Source organism: Alosa alosa, chromosome 21 (genome assembly GCF_017589495.1).
Source record: "Alosa alosa isolate M-15738 ecotype Scorff River chromosome 21, AALO_Geno_1.1, whole genome shotgun sequence".
Lineage (NCBI taxonomy): Eukaryota > Metazoa > Chordata > Actinopteri > Clupeiformes > Clupeidae > Alosa > Alosa alosa.
Genome location: NC_063209.1, coordinates 9,497,025 through 9,512,610, shown reverse-complemented (window position 1 = coordinate 9,512,610; position 15,586 = coordinate 9,497,025). Strand labels below are relative to the sequence as shown.

At 41.9% G+C, this 15,586-nt stretch overlaps 1 pseudogene; it reads right to left on the bottom strand.

Annotated features, from left to right (window-relative positions):
- Positions 1-8,868: 8,868 nt before the first annotated feature.
- Positions 8,869-8,977, bottom strand: LOC125287005 (annotated as a pseudogene).
- Positions 8,978-15,586: the final 6,609 nt, after the last annotated feature.

The window sequence follows — 15,586 nt, the reverse complement described above, 5'->3', positions numbered from 1 at the left end:
AAAATGTTAATTCACCCACGCACCGAGATAACCATACTATTGATCTAGTCTTGTCATACGGCATAAGCATAGAGCAGTTAACAATCTTGCCACAACACCTGACCTTAACTGACCACCATCTTATTACTTTTACAATGACATTACAACATGCAGTACCTAATTTAGCTGAATACTACAGCCGCGGCTTATCTGAAAAAACTAATGCAGACTTTCTAGAAAAAATTTCGCTTACGCCTGCCCCATTCCGGACTCATGTGGTAGGCCTATCAGAAGGCCCTTTCCTTAATCCAGCTGAGGTCGACTTGTTAACTGATAATGTGATGAACTCATTACGCTCAACCCTTGACTCAGTAGCACCACTCAAAAAGAGAATAAGAAAACAAGTAAGGCATGCTCCATGGTATACCACACAGACAAAAGCACTCAAACAAACAGTGCGTAAACTTGAACAAAAATGGCGTACCACTAAATTGGAAGTTTTTCGCCAAGCATGGAAAGATTGACCTGACTCTTTATGGTACAGCCAATCAGGACGCAGGGCGGGAGTTTCATAGATGTGACATAGCGTAGAAGCGACTGTGAGACTGTTATCAGCGTCACGGGTTGGCTTCGATGTGAGTGGTTGAAGTAGCACGTCAATAGATTACGGACAAGTGGCTTATTCAATCATATGCAAGCATTTTTTTGATTAGGCCCAGCCTTCTGAAACACCATTCCAATGGATCGGTTCCAGATGGATGAGTGGAGCTAGGCGGAACGAAATTCATCTGGCGAGAGTCAGGTTATGGAAAGATAGCCTTATCACCTACAAAAAAGCACTCAACGAAGCTAAGTCAACCTACTATTCCTCGCTGATCGAAGAAAACAAAAACAATACAAAATTTCTCTTTACCACAATCTCCCGCCTGACGAAGAGCCACACCGAAGTAACCGAATCTATCCCTATTTGCCTAAACAGTAATGACTTCATGAACTTTTTCAATAACAAAATTAAAACAATTAGAGATAAGATTAATAACCAATTAGTCTCACCAAATATTCATACTCCATTGCTGAACGGTAGCGGAAATATAATTGAATCACAGATGAGATGAACAACGTTGAATTTATTTACACCTATCGACATATTAGACCTCACTTCCACAATCTCTTCATCAAAATCTACAACTAGTCTACTAGATCCTATTCCTACCCATCTTCTGAAGACTGCTCTCCCTTTCTTGGATAATGCTTTGCTCCAGATTAAAAATAACTCACTGCTATCAGGCCATGTACCACAGTCGTTTAAGTTATCTGTTATTAAGCCATCCCTCAAAAAGCCTACCCTTGACCCTAACAACCTGGCCAACTATAGGCCTATATCTAATCTCCCTTTTTTTGTCAAAAATACTAGAAAAAATAGTGTCGAAACAAATTGGTACCTTCTTGCATATGAATAAAATCCAAGAATTATACCAGTCTGGCTCACCACAGTACTGAATCAGCCTTAGTTAAAGTTTTTAATGACCTCCTCATCGCGATAATGGACATATATCAATATTGGTCCTCCTGGACCTCAGTGCTGCCTTTGACACCATAGACCACAACATACTACTCCACAGACTTGAACATTCGATAGGCATTAAAGACTCAGCACTCGCTTGGTTTAGATCATACCTTTCTAACACTTGAACAATTTGTACAGGTTCACAATAAACCGTCTACCCAGACTATAGTAAAATATGGGGTGCCTCAAGGCTCAGTACTAGGGCCCCTGTTATTTTCTCTATATATGCTTCCTCTAGGCTCAGAAATTAGGAAACATGGCATTAAATTTCATTCTTATGCAGACGATACACAACTATACCTTTCCATAAAACCTGACGAATTAACTCTGTTAGCCAAACTTGATACATGTATAAGAGACATAAAGACATGGATGACAAATAATTTCCTGCTTTTGAACTCCGATAAAACAGAAGTCATGGTTTTATGTCCTAAAAAGATGAGGGATATCCTATCCTCATCACAGGCTACATTAACTGATCTTCGACTATCCTCATCCACAAGTGTTAAAAATCTAGGAGTTACAATTGACCAAGACCTATCACTGAGTAATCACATAAAACAGATTACCAAAACTTCATTTTATCATTTAAGGAACATTTCAAAGATGAGGAAGTCTTTATCCTTACCAGACGCTGAGAAATTAATCCATGCTTTTGTCACCTCAAGGATTGATTATTGCAATGCTCTATACGCTGGCTGCTATAACACCTGTCTCAAGAGCTTACAGCTTATACAAAATGCAGCTGCTCGCACACTCACTAGAACTAACAAAATGTGAACATATTTCCCCAATCCTGGCATCTCTACACTGGCTGCCTGTTAAAAGTCGCATTGACTTCAAAATATTACTTCTAACATACAAAGCCATTAATGGCCAGGCACCAGAATATATTAAAGATCTCCTAGTCCCATATAACCCACCCAGACCACTACGATCACAGAATACTGGCCTTCTTGTAATTCCAAGAATCTCAAAAACTACAGTAGGAGGCAGAGCTTTCAGCTATCGCGCACCCCTCCTCTGGAATAATCTCCCTTCCTCAATTCGACTAGCAGACACCCTTCCTATTTTTAAGTCTAGACTTAAAACATACCTCTTTACTGCCTCCCATAGTTAGGTATGGTGCGGTGTGGAACTTCACCCACCTCAGGGATTTTTGGAGTGGACCACCCTGCTGAGTCCTCGTGTGACTGGCACTGACCATACCTGCGCCGGTGCCGACTACCCCTCACCATGCCTTAGTTATGCTGCTATAACATAGTGCTGTCATGGACTTTTCATGTGTCACGCCGTACAACCCCCCCCCCCCTCTCCTCTCTCCCCTTCTCTCTCTCTCAACTCTCCCTCTCTTGCCTATTCTCACTATGATATACTGTAACAATATATAGTAACACTGATTAGTTATTGACATTAACCATTTTGATTCTCAGTAATACTAACTCACTCTACATCTCTTATTCTTTCCCCTTACTGTACCACACTTGTGAGGTATATCATCACCAGTCATCAACCATCCATGTGTTGGCCCTCCTCTCACCCATCTTACCTAAAGTCCCATCCTCGATTGCCCTATTACTGTCCCCCTATCTGGATTCCTGGCCCGTACAGCCTAGCGACCCATCACCTGCCTATGACAATTCTGCCCGGATTCCTGGCCCGTCTGCCGACCCACCTCATGCCCCTTCACAACTCCCTTCCCCTGGACAAATCCAACGCTGGACTATTTGAACTTTCTGTCACTAAATCAGGATTAATGAATTATCAAACCGGATACGTAATCACCCCACCTCTTGTAACTTTCAGATCAAGTGCTTTTAACACCATGTCTTATTCTCTACACCTGACTATCATATGCATTTGTCATGTATACAGACCTTACTGTCCTGTATTGACCCTAGGCAGATGGGTCAGGCCCTTGAGTCGTAGATCTGCTCGAGGTTTCTTCCTATATGTATCTCCAATTCTAGGGAGTTTTCCTCGCCCCTGTTACCCATGGCCCTCTCTCTTTCTTTTCTTTTTTTCCTTTCTTTCCTTTTTCTCTGCCTACATTCTGTAAAGCGCCATGATACATGTATAATGTTTTGGCGCTTTATAAGCACAAGAAATTAAATTGAAATTGACAAGCAGAGGACATTAAACGGCAACAAACCAATCTGAGAGGAGATGCTACACATGCTACTAAAACTACAGTGGATGCAGTGCACACGAAGAAAGCAAAACAGCAAGCATGGAAAAATAAAAGACAGCCAACTAAACAGTACAAAGACAAGCACGAAGCAGGGGCAGAGCATATGTCATGCCCTAAATGTGGTAAGTCACATGCAAAATTCCAGTGCCCAGCAAAGAATGCAGACTGCCCCAACTGTGGGAAGAGAGGGCATTATGGTAAAGTGTGCAAGTCAACTAAAAGCATGAGTGCTGTCATGGAAGATGATGACATTATTCCTGGGAACCGTTGATGCAGGAGAACATGCATGGACAGTAGACTTACAAGGAATGCTAATGTGAGGTTCAAGATCGACACAGGGGCCGATGATACTGTCATACCAGAGCAGGTGTACAGACAGATATGCAGAGGCACCGGATACAACCTCACCCCAGGTAACAAAGCACTGTTTGGGCCAGGCCGTGAACCTCTCTCAGTAGTGAGAGTAGCCAGAGAAATACGCACCACAGAGGACATTAAATGTAATTTTGTGTAATTTTATGTAGTGAAGCACCTGAACACAGCTCTGCTGAGTAGACCCACCTCAGTTAACCTCAGACTGGTAGCCAGAGTAGATAACATCGACTTTGACTCTGTAAAACAACAATACCCTAAGCCAGTGGTCCCCAAACTTTTTCTTCCGAGGGCCAGCTTACTATGCCTGGCTCTAAGAGAGGGCCAGAGACTCGGAGTATATCAGTAACCATAAATAGCTTAGTGCTGTGAACAACAGCAGTCTACCTTTGAATATTCCATTATATTTAATCTATAGGCTATTGCAATTTAATACCATTGTTAGCTGTGTTTATATTGCCATCATGCCATGTCAGTGTAAAACGTAACTCAAATTAAATAATACTAATAAAAAGACTTTTGCATTCCCAAAAGTATATTTTATTAAAAATGGGTGAACATTGAACTCTGAAAATGTAAAGTTCTCAAATTATGAGAATTTTATGAAGCGCTGAAGTGGTCTGAAATGACCACCATTCTAACTTTCACTCACCTGAACTTCTGAACTGACCTCTTTGTAGGCCTATGAACATTTGAACGAGTGAATACAAAATAGAAATAATTATCCCAGAAAGTCCCAGAAATATGACTTGAATAGAAGTTAGTTAGTTATTAACAATTAATTGATAAACTTTTACAATACTTTGAGCACTGATGCAGTCAGCATAGGCCTCTTACATTGTTTGCAGGTAGGCCTACATTTCATTCCGTTTTTGATGGCAAACGCGAAACGGCGCCAAAATAACCACCAGTGGACAAAAAGAGTATTACATGTGTACTGTTAAGACTCGCCATAGAGAATGAATGGGGGAAATTGCGGAGGTTACCCCCGTGCGGTCGTACTCCCGTGCGGGCCGGTTGCTATATACCACGAACATGTTTTGGGGGGCCACCCAAAATGAGGTGGCGGGCCGTATCCCACCCGTGGGCCGTAGATTGGGGACCACTGCCCTAAGCTGTGTGGTGGGTTAGGTTTAGTACAGCAGCAGTACACAATTAAGACCAGATGCCAAGCCTGTGTCTTTGAAAGTGCCCCACTGTGTCCCACTGCCCTTGATGGGAAAGGTAAAGCAAGAACTCCAGCGCATGAAGCAGCTGGGAGTCATCAGCCAGATCGAGCAGCCGACGGAGTGGTGCTCTGGCATGGTGGTCGCACCAAAGAAATCTAAGGATGAAATAAGGATCTGCGTTGACCTCTCCCCTCAATGAAGCGGTGTGCAGGGGAAAGTTTATCCTCCCTTCTGTGGACCAGGCGCTAGGCATGCTGTCCGGTGCAAAAATATTCACAAAACTGGATGCCAACATGGGATTTTGGCAGATCCCATTATCAAAAGACTGTGCCCATTACACCACTTTTATCACCCCATTCGGGCGCTACTTCTTCAACCGCTTACCATTTGGTATTGCCTCAGCGCCCGAACATTTTCAGAACTGGATGGTGACCGAAGTGACAGAAGGCTTAGAAGGAGTCGTTTGTCACATGGACGATGTCCTTATATGGGGTTCCACACAAGCAGAGCACGACACATGGTGCATGCAGTTCTGCAGAGGGCACAGGCGGTTGGCATCACACTGAACACAGCCAAGTGTGAGTTCAGCAAAACCAAGGTGAAATTTCTTGGATACATCATCACGGCAGATGGGATAAGCCCATATCCAGAGAAGACACGTGCCATACGTGAGATGGATCCGCCACACAACATAAGTGAGCTCAGGAGCTTTTTGGGCATGGTGAATCAACTAGGCAAGTTTGTGCCCAACTTAGCCGAAAAAGATAAAGCTCTCAGAGACCTGCTTTCAAAAAAGAACCTGTAGTATTGGGGGCCTGATCAGCAGAGGGCATTCACCAGTTCCTGCAGTTGTACGACCCAAACAAAGAACTTAAAATCTCAGCCGATGCCTCGTCGTATTGGCTAGGCAGTGTACTTCTGCAGAAAAGCCAGGAGACCTGGGCACCGGTGGCATATGCGTCCAGGGCACTCACAAGCACGGAGCAATGCTATGCTCAAGTGGAGAAAGAAGCACTGGCCCTGACCTGGGCATGTGAAAGATTCAGTGACTTCATCATCGGTCTCCATTTTGAGCTGGAGACAGACCACAAACCTCTCGTGAGCCTGCTGGGTGGACAAGCGCTGGATTCCCTCCCACCTAGAATACAAAGATTCAGGATGAGACTCATGAGATACAGGTACACAATAATGCACGTCCCAGGGAAAAGCCTCACTACAGCAGACACGGTCACGGGCGCCGCTGAAGGATGGCATGACAATTGGAGATGGCTTGATGGAGGAAACAAACATATACGTTGACTCTGTAATTGCAAACTTACCAGCAAGCGAGGCTTACCTGTCCGAACTGCGGAAACCGCTGAGTGCAGACAGCGTGTGTGCTGAAGCGATGAAGTACTGCATCGAGGGATGGCCAGATTGCAGCAGACTGGGTGTGCTACTAAGACCATACTGGACTGAAAGAGCTGTTCTCAGCACTCACAATGGACTATTATTGCGGGGTACTAGGCTAGTTATCCCTTCAGGAAAGACGAACAGAGTGCTAGAGAAAATTCACGAAGGGCACCAGGGAATAGTGAAATGCCGTGAACGAGCCACACAGTCCGTGTGGTGGCCTGGGCTAAGTAGCCAGATAGGAGAGCTAGTGTTGAAATGCACGGCATGCGTTAAAGAACGTGCCAATGTCACTGAGCCTCTTATGCCTTCCAAAGCTACCCGATAGACCATGGCAGAAGCTAGGGGCTGATTTGTTTACATTGAAAAACATAGACTACTCGCTTGTTGTGGACTATTTTTCCAGGTATGTAGAGGTGGCCCAGCTGAGCCCGACAAGAAGTGTGGATGTGGTAAAGCACCTCAAGTAAATTTTTAGCCAGGCATGGCATACCGGAGATTCTAGTCATGGAGGGGGCTCACATGACTGCCTTTGCCACTGAGTATGAATTCGAGCATGTAACAAGCAGCCCAAGACAGGGGCGTCACTAGACCTTATTCACTGGGGCACGTGCCTTAGTAAAAGTCTCCAGTGCCCCAGTAAAATTCTAACGCTGCTCTCGCTGGAAACGGCATTCATGAGTGAGCGCATCTCCGTGCCTTTAGTCATGACTCGAGCCTGTCACTTACCAGCCAATAAAAAAAACAAGGAAAAAGAAAGGGGCCATAATAGCCAATCAGGAAATAGCACCTCTGTAGCTGGGTAAGATTGAACGCAACAACCAATGAAAATCGTTCACATGATTCTTCCGAGTATTTCATCCGCTGGAGCTTGTCATATCACTTTTAGCACAGAGTAAGTCGTCCCGTTTTAATGTTAAAACAAATTCACAACTTGTTTGACAGAAAAAATGACAAGTTGATCGCTGTTAGAGAATGTTGCCCACATAATTAGCATCTGTTTTTCAATGTTTAGCGTCGTAGCCTAAATTTAGCAACAGTTTACCAGCTTGTGCTCTCTCCCTCACACACACACTCACACCGTGTGTAGGCTGCATGCACACATGCGTACAATTAATAATGATTTATACGTATACTGGAGAGAGAGTCCTGTAAAAGTAGCCTATACTGTTTGTGAAGCTAAGCTGTCCTACTGTAAAACTAAACATAGCCTTCTGATAAACTATTCAGAGATGGACATCAGACAATTCTTCCTGAACAGAGGCAGAAGGAAAGGAACAGTGAGGAGAGATGAGGACGAGGGAGGTATGGTAATTGCCCACATTAAAGGTAACATTTATGCTGGTAATAGCCAGTGCTGTGATTTGATCAATGGTTTAATGGCAAACTTAAATAAGTTTGCTGCATTTGTAAATGTAGCCTATAATAATCTATTTTATTATTAGATTATTAGGCTACATTTGCAAATTATCACCAAAAGTCAGTATGAAGGCTTTAGTAGGCTATTTAAGCTACAAAGAACTGCAGTATCGCCAGGATGACTACAGGACCCTTGCCTGGGAGGGAAGTATATCTCAATTTTGACTAAAAATAAGCTTCCCTTGTGTAGGAAAGCCTATTAAATTCATGCAGTGTGTATACAGTAGGCCTACTTATGCCAATGTGTTTGGATGTTGCTGCAGTGGCTGCTACAACAATTGAGGGAGAGAGTGCTGGAGGAGAAGGAGGAGGAGAAGAAGGTCGAAAAGAAGAGAGGGGAGAAATAGCACAGGCTGGGCAGTCCAGTACCAGGCAGGAGGAGGAGAGAGACAGGCAAGAAATGGATGAGGACATGATGGGGGCTAGACGTAAAAGCCATTTATTTCATATTGCGCGCACATTTAAATGTTTTTTTTTTTTTTTATGTATTGGGAGTTGGGGGCCTGTGCCCCAGCAAAGCTCTAGGTCTAGAATCGCCCCTGGCCCAAGATACCCTCAGAGCAACGGCGAGGCCGAGCGTGCTGTCCAAACCATCAAAAACCTGTTGAAGAAAGCAACTGACTCCTACCGTGCACTTCTGGCTTACAGGAGCACTCCTTTGAGCAATGGCTTCAGTATGGCCCAGCTGCTCATGGGGCGCCGCCTGCGCACCACTGTGCCAGCTTTCCCGGCGGTGTTGGAGCCAGCCATCCCAGACATATATACTATTATATACTATTATAGACTATACCAGATTAATATATGGTCCTCGGGTAGAGGACGTATCAGATATTAAACGGATAAGAACAGATACTACACTTGATCTTAGCCAAAAGGCCGAGAAGCGAAAGTTTATTTTCTTGCTTCGTTACGAATGTCAAAATAAAATAAAATAAGGTTTTTGTTAACATAACCTGTTTTTACGTTCAATCTAATGGGACATAATTCCATTCCAAAATAGGCCAGCAATGTTAACAATGTAAATTTAAAGATGCTGGCAATCAAACAAGTGCACGCAGCGTTACCATTCAAAGTCCTATTGTCAGGCCTTAAAAAAATGTTGCAAAACAACCTTTTCCATTAATTTCCCAAGTTGTAGCAGATAAAGTGGGCCTGACATGGAGATCCCTGATTACCCGTTTACTTACCTGCAACCACCACAATCTCAGGGATAGCACACTATATGCAAAAGGCATTTGTAGAGAACTCCAGACAATTTACTGTACACGATTAATTTTCCAGGCAAAGAATACTATATCTTAATATAGTACAAAAATAACATATTTTTACCTGCTTTAAAAAAAAAAAATGAACTAGAAAGGACTAGTCCATAGACACAGGCATCTTGTACAGCTTTGTAGAGACAATGAATTACACAATACATTTTCCAGGCAAGGAAAATACTTTCCACATTTATGTTCATGCTGTTAGTTTTTAATCAGTTTTCCAACTTTTGATTTTGACAGCCTACACAGCAAAGTGCAAACCCACTCTTTGCACATGCCCCAGGGTTTTACATGTTTTTGAACAAGTGCAAGTACAATGTACATGTTGAAAATATGTATATTGTAGAGGTAAATATAGTAGCAGTACTGAGAAGTATTGTAAGATACAATATTATAGACAGGTACTGTAAAATCATATTACTTTAAATGGTTTATATGTGTAATGTTTATATACAGTAAAAAATGAACTGTACTGCAAATACAGTGTGTGCTCTCTCTCTCCTCAAAACCATCTCCTCTCTCATTCTTTCTCTCCACCATACTCAAGTCTCTCTCTCTCTCTCTCCCTCCCTCCCTCCTATGTCTTCTATGTTGTGGGACAGAGGCTCAGTGTCTAGTATTAATAGCCTTGTAACAAGACTATCTTACACAGCTTCTTCCTTAAACTACCACTTTGTAGTTTTAAAGTATACACTCTTGCTGTCTCAACTTGTAAAAACAAGACACGATACGTGAAATTAAATCGTAGTGATGGTTGTCAATGCCATCTTAAGTTTCAGTACTGTGTTTGCCAAGATTAAAAATATCCTGAGAGCCTATTTCTGCTTTCACAACTCAGCAGTTTCTCTGAACACTGATGTGCTGCAGATGAGATATTGGAGGCCCGCCTGATGCAGTGCTCAGCTGAGCGAATCACCTTTACTGTACCATAGCTTGGTACAAACAGACCTCCATGGTTACGCAAGGTCACCAAATGATAGTGATCACTGAGAGATGAGGGCTCAGCTGTACTAACCAAGCTACTGCAGCATACATCACACTTCAGTTTCTTTATAACCCGCCTAACAACAAATCCTGCGATATACACCAGAGCATTCTCAGTTAGGGCCCCAAAGCTGGTAGGTAGGTAGCTATGGTCTAACACCACACCAGTCACTTGCTCAAAAGGAGAGGGTGCAATGTCACTATCATCCTCCACAGCTGGCGCCACTGAAGACATGTCAATAGCTGACAGGCAGTTGGTGGTGTCCTGTGCTTGTACATTGCCTGTGTCTCCTGGAGTGATGCCACAGCGGACCATAATGTGCCTGAAGTAATTCTGGAAGCTAACAACACTCGGGTTGTTATTCCATCCTCCTGAAATAATAATAAAAAAAAGAGAAAAAGACAAAAGCAGGGTTGAACTTTTGAATGTTTCATGTCATGGTTCAGACACATTAAGCGCTGAGCAGAGTTCAGTGTAGCGCATTTTTACACTACTTTTCTGATGTAAAAGATAGTATGTAAGTTCATATGTGATATTTGTATCACATATGAAATTACGTCAGGGATTTTTTGAGATTTATCCACCACAAAGGGATATAGATAAGGACAAAGTGACCTTGACCTTTGGCTACCAAAATATTACAAGTTATTATTTGAATCCAAGTGACTGTTTCTAGCCCTGAGATATGTTGGAGATATTACATTTTCAAATATTGGACCTACGGGTATACTGGTGTATGTCACCCAATGATGTCATTTTGAGCTACCTTAAGGAATATATTGCACTCAGGACATTAAATCTAGCTTGGATTTGATCAGTAGACATGCTGGATGATAATATATCTCCATTTGTCCACCATAAATGACCTAAACATTATGTTTTAACCAATCATTGAAATAGATATGTATTTGAAATCACTGACTGGATCACACTATTTAGGCGGTTACAGCGACAAAAATAATAAAAAGGCAGAGCATTTTTCTTTTGATTTATAAAGTCCACAGATGGCCCTTTCATGTGCAGAAAGAATTATGAAAAAAGGAGGTTGCTCATCGGAGATATTCAGGTCTGAAAATGGCATGTGACATAGTGGATACGTGCAGTCCTGGACTGACACCAGTCACACCTTACGCCTACTCCAGTTTTAAACTAACCTTGGATGCACCTTTGATGGCATGGATTGTTACTTTGCTGTGATTAAATCTGACAGCAGGAGGGATGTCAACATTTTATGCAATCGTGGGCCTTTTTTTGAGGTTTTTTGGCCTAAAACAAGGACGGGGGCCTAACTCCCCCTGGGTTGTTTCAAATTTTGTACTATCTATCAAAATCGGTGACGTTGCATGTATCACCCCCGCCTGGTCCTCTCATGGACACACTCTTAAAATAAATGTTTTGAAAGTTTTCCGTTTAACTTGTCACATATCTTTGTATGTAAAAGTGAATTTATGGAATCTTGTTGAGTCGTAAGAACAGCGAACACAACTATAGAAGCCATGGAAATAGCAGTATAAAAGCCAGAGAGAGATAATAAGTATAAGTATAATAAGTACAAACAGCACACAGTGAGGTGAAGCACACACTAATCCCGGCGCAGTGAGCTGCCTGCTACAACGGCGGCGCTCAGGGAGCAGTGAGGGGTTAGGTGCCTTGCTCAAGGGCACTTCAGCCGCGGCCCACTGGTCGGGGCTCGAACCGGCAACCCTCCGGTTACAAGTCCAGAGTGCTAACCAGTGGGCCACAGCTGCCCAAAAAGCAAAAAATTAGGTGTTTTCATCACAATATCTCTGGCTGACAAGGTCAAAACTGCACGAAATGAAAAGTGTAGGATCATTATGACACCCTCCGAATGCATGCCAAGTTTTGTGTACTTTCGTTCATGGGGGGCCTTACAATAAAATAATTTATGTGTACATTTAGTGACGTACACCAACAAGGATTCCCGGGACACTGAAAGACCGGGGTACACAAAACTTGGTGGGCATGTACCCCCACATGGATAGCATGGAACCGTCATTTTTCGTTATGATCTGTAGCCCCCCCCGCTGGACTGGACCCCCCGAAAGGAGGGTAGGACAACACAGTTCTCTGTGAATATCTTGAGAACCGTAGGGCCTAGGATGACCATTTTTTTCCGTATGTTTGCCTCCAGGGGTCATGTTAACCCATTTCATGTGCACACATGTGCACAAACAGATACACACACACACACATACATTCACAGTAATCATACGTATGACACATACTCACACAGTAGACATATGTACGCTTGCATGCACAGGCACATACGCAGGCATACACACAAGCACGCACACACACACACACATAACACAAACAATCAAGAATTTCTCAGAATTATGAACAGGCAAGATGGAGGTGGGGTTGTATAAAATTAATTTTACATGTGAAATCTATGAACTAATCATGTTTTGGTACTTGTCTAGCAGATACCAGTGAGAATTGAGTGTGGATAATGCAATTTAGTGAGACAGTTTGAATCATATAGGCCTTTCAGCGTGATTTCTTTTTGTGGAAAAAATGTGCTGGACTGGGCGGCGGTCGTATTTTGTACCGCTCTGCGGTACATCTAGTTTAATCTTAAAGTTGGCTACAAAGAGCATTCATAGCCTAGAGAAAACTATACATTTTTCTTTATCTGCAATGTTCCAGGAAGATAGGCTTACAAGGCTGTCCCTGTTTGATCACAGGTCCAAGAAAACGAGTGGATATAACATGAATGCATTCTAGTTATGTTTCATGTAGCCTACTTTATTTCATGTTTTGCTTCCCAGCATGCATTGCGTATTTTTTGTATTTTTGGCTATTATTAGTTTTTAATATTTTGAAACAATATGGTTTGAACAATTTATCTTAGGCTAGCCTAGGCCTACTCTGGTGATGTTTTGAACAATATGCTACGGGATATGCCCATTAAAATGTCGTATTAGTTTATTAAGAAAATGACACCGTAGATGTGAAAGCAGCACATCCTAGCCCGGTATAAATGTCCATGTCTACTCATCATTAGTATAAAGCATTCTGAGGACGTGATTTCATACATGCGTGAAAATATGAGGTGAGTGAAGTTGATTGTGTAGTTGTAGATCAAGTCATTAATTCGTGTTCATGTTCCGTCTACCTCTCTCCTAGCAACGCTGAGACTTACAGGATGTAATACCATACCAAATCGCGCTTCAAGTCAAGTCAAGTCAAGTTTATTTATATAGCACATTTCATACACAGAGGTCATTCAATGTGCTTTACATAAACAAAACCAAACGATAATAACAAATAAAAGCATAGAAGGGCAATATAGTCAAAGAATAGTTAAAAGGTAAAGATCATAATAAAAAGAAAACATAAAACACAAGGTAAAATCATTTAAAAATAAAGAATAATTAGTAAGCAAAAAACAAAGGCAAAAGTAGTAAAAAAAAGTAATAAAAGACAAAGTAGAATAATTATCGAGGCAGATTCAGAATTTGTAACTCGGCACAGTTAGCAGAAAGCGTCTGAGAACAGTTTGGTCTTAAGTCTAGATTTAAAACTGGCTACAGTTGGGGCCTTTTTAATGTCATCCGAAAGTTGGTTCCACAGCTGAGCCGCATAGCAGCTAAAAGCTGCTTCACCATGTTTAGTTCTAACTGTAGGTTTTACTAGCAGGTTTTTCACCTGGGACCTGAGAGGACGAGAAGGTGTGTACTGCTGAAGCATGTCTGACAAGTATTTAGGTCCTGCTCCATTTACTGATTTATAAACAAGCAATAGTGCTTTAAAGTCAATTCTGTGACTTACTGGAAGCCAGTGCAAGGACTTAAGAATTGGAGTAATGTGGTCAGTTCTTTTAGTTTTTGTTAGAGTCCTAGCTGCTGCATTTTGTATCACCTGAAGCTGTTTAATAGTCTTTTTAGGAAGGCCTGTGAACAGTCCATTGCAGTAATCAACCCTGCTGGAGATAAATGCATGAATGAGTTTTTCTAAGTCATGTTTTGACATCAGCCCTCTGAGTTTGACAATATTTTTGAGGTGGTAAAAAAGCTGATTTAGTTATCGCTTTCATGTGGCTGTTGAAATTTAGATCACTGTCAATTAATACACCAAGGTTTTAACAGTATCCTTTGCCTTCAACCCTTTTGTGTCAAGGAGAGTGGCAACCCTAAGTCTTTCCTCATTTTTACCAAATATAATTACTTCAGTTTTTCTTTGTTCAGCTGAAGAAAATTTTGAGACATCCAGGTGTTGATTTGTTCTATACACTGACACATAGATTCAAGAGGACCATAGTTGTTTGGTGATAGAGCTAAGTAAATTTGTGTGTCATCTGCATAGCTATGATATGAAATCAAATTATTTTGAATGATTTGTCCAAGTGGGAGCATATAGAGGTTGAATAATAGTGGCCCCAAGATCGACCCTGGGGAACACCACAGGTCAAGGGCGTTGGTGTTGAGGTACAGTTTCCGATGGCAACAAAGAAGCTCCTTTCTTGTAGATATGATTTTAGCCAGCTGATAACTATGCCTGTAAATCCAACCCAGTGTTCTAGTCTGTGTAGTAAAATATTGTGATCAACAGTGTCAAATGCTGCACTAAGGTCCAGTAGCACTAGGACTAATGTTTTACCTGAATCTGTGTGAGGGTATGTCATTGGAAACTTTAATGAGAGCTGTTTCAGTGCTGTGATTTGCCCGAAAAACCAGACTGAAAGTAATCAAAATACCCATTTGATGTTAGGAAGGTGGTTAATTGATTAAAGACTACTTTTTCAATAATTTTGCCAATAAAAGGTAGATTGGATATGGGCCTGTAATTGTTTTGCATGGAGGCATCCAGGTTATTCTTCTTGAGAAGTGGCTTTACAACAGCTGTTTTCAGTGACTTAGGAAAAGTGCCAGACAGCAATGATACATTTACAATTTGAAGGACATCCGCCGCTATGAGGTGAAAAACAGTTTTGAAGAAATTGGTAGGCAGAGTGTCTAAGACACATGTGGAAGGGCTGAGATTCTGTACCGTTTTTTCAAGTGTTTCATAGTCTATCAAGCTGAAAACTCTGACATCAAGTTTAGTTTCCCTCTGTTTGTTGCTGGAAGTTCAGGTTGTTGAATTTGTAATTGAGCAGATATGTTGAGTCTGATTTTGTCAATTTTACCTTCATTGCATTTATTAGTTGAGAGAAGTTCAGGCGCTAATTGTGAGGGGGGATTTGTTAACTTATCAACAGTTGAAAATAGAATACGAGTGTTA